The sequence below is a fragment of the Babylonia areolata genome, chromosome 15, assembly GCF_041734735.1.
Source record: "Babylonia areolata isolate BAREFJ2019XMU chromosome 15, ASM4173473v1, whole genome shotgun sequence".
NCBI lineage: Eukaryota > Metazoa > Mollusca > Gastropoda > Neogastropoda > Buccinidae > Babylonia > Babylonia areolata.
Genome location: NC_134890.1, coordinates 17,120,341 through 17,122,377, shown reverse-complemented (window position 1 = coordinate 17,122,377; position 2,037 = coordinate 17,120,341). Strand labels below are relative to the sequence as shown.

At 43.0% G+C, this 2,037-nt stretch overlaps 1 pseudogene; it reads right to left on the bottom strand.

The window, feature by feature from the left end:
• Positions 1 to 554: 554 nt before the first annotated feature.
• On the bottom strand, positions 555 to 1,403 carry LOC143290123 (uncharacterized; annotated as a pseudogene).
• Positions 1,404 to 2,037: the final 634 nt, after the last annotated feature.

Here is a 2,037-nt window from a genome sequence, read left to right as displayed (position 1 = left end):
CCCAAAACACACACACACACACATGAGGATGAACCAACAATGTTAGGATGAACCCACAACACACCAACATGAGGATGAAACCACGTGACGGTGAACCCACAACACACACACACACACATGGGGATGAACCAAAACACAACACGAATATGGACCAATATTACACCATATAAAGATGAACCCACGACATATCAAAATGGGGATGAACTCAAACCAACATGAGGATGAACCAACAACACACCAACATGAGGATGAACCCACAACGTGAGGATGAACCCACAACACACCAACATGAGGATGAACCCACAACACACCAACATGAGAATGGAACCACAACGTGAGGATGAACCCATAGCGTGAGGGTGAGCCAACAACACAACAGCATGAGAATGAACACACAATGTGAGGAAGAATCCACAGAACAGCAGCATGAGGATGAACACACGACGTGAGGATGAAACAACACATCAACATTATGATGAACTCAAACCAGCATGAGAATGAACCCACAACATGATGATGAGTCAACAATGCATCAACATGAAGATGGACCAATATCACACCAACATGAAGATGAACTCATAACACACCAACATGAAGATTAACCCACAACACACCATACTGAAGATGAACCAACAACACAGCAACATTAAGATGAACCAACAACACACCAATATTAAGATGAACCGACAACACACCAGCATGAAGACGAGCACACAATACACCAACATGACGGTGAACCAACAACACACCAACATGAAGATTAACCTACAACAAACCAGCATAAAGATGAACCAACAACACACCAACATGAAGATTAGCCTACAACACACCAACATGAAGATGAACCAACAACCCACCAGCATCAAGATGAACCTACAACACACCAGCATCAAGATGAACGCACAATACACCAACATGAAGATTAACCTACAACAAACCAGCATGAAAATGAACCAACATCACACAAAAATGAGGATGAACCCACAACACACCAACATGAAGATAAACCAACAACACACCAACATGAAGATGAACCTACAACACACCAGCATCAAGATGAACCTACAACACACCAGCATCAAGATGAACTCACAACACACCAACACGAAGATAAACCAGAAACACACCAACATGAAGATGAACGCACAATACACCAACATGAAGATTAACCTACAACAAACCAGCATGAAGATGAACCAACATCACACCAAAATGAGGATGAACCCACAACACACCAAGATGAAGATGAACCCACAAAACACCAACATGAAGATAACCCAACAACACACCTACATGAAGATGAACCTACAACACACCGGCATGAAGATGAACCAACAACACACCGACATGAGGATGAACCCAGAACACACCAACATGAAGATGAACCCACAACACACCAACATGAAGATGAACCCACAACACACCTACATGAAGATGAACCAACAACAAACCTACATGAAGATGAACCCACAACACACCAACATGAAGATGAACCCACAACACACCAACATGAAGATAAACCAACAACACACCTACATGAAGATGAACCCACAACACACCTACATGAAGATGAACCTACAACACACCAACACGAAGATGAATCAACAACACACCGACATGAGGACGAACCCACAACACACCAAGATGAAGATGAACGCACAACACACCAACATGAAGATTAACCTACAACAAACCAGCATGAAGATGAGCCAACGACACACCAACATGATGATGAACCCACAACACACCAACATGAGGATGAACCCACATCACACCAAGATGAAGATGAACCAACAACACACCAGCATGAAGATGAACCCACATCACACCAAAATGAGGATGAACCCACAACACACCAACATGAAGATGAACCCACAACACACCAGCTTGAAGATGAACCCACAACACACCAACATGAAGATAAACCAACAATACACCAACATGAAGATGAACCAACAACACACCAAGATGAAGATGAACCCACAACACACCAGCATGAAGGTGAATCCACAACACACCAACATGAAGATGAACCAA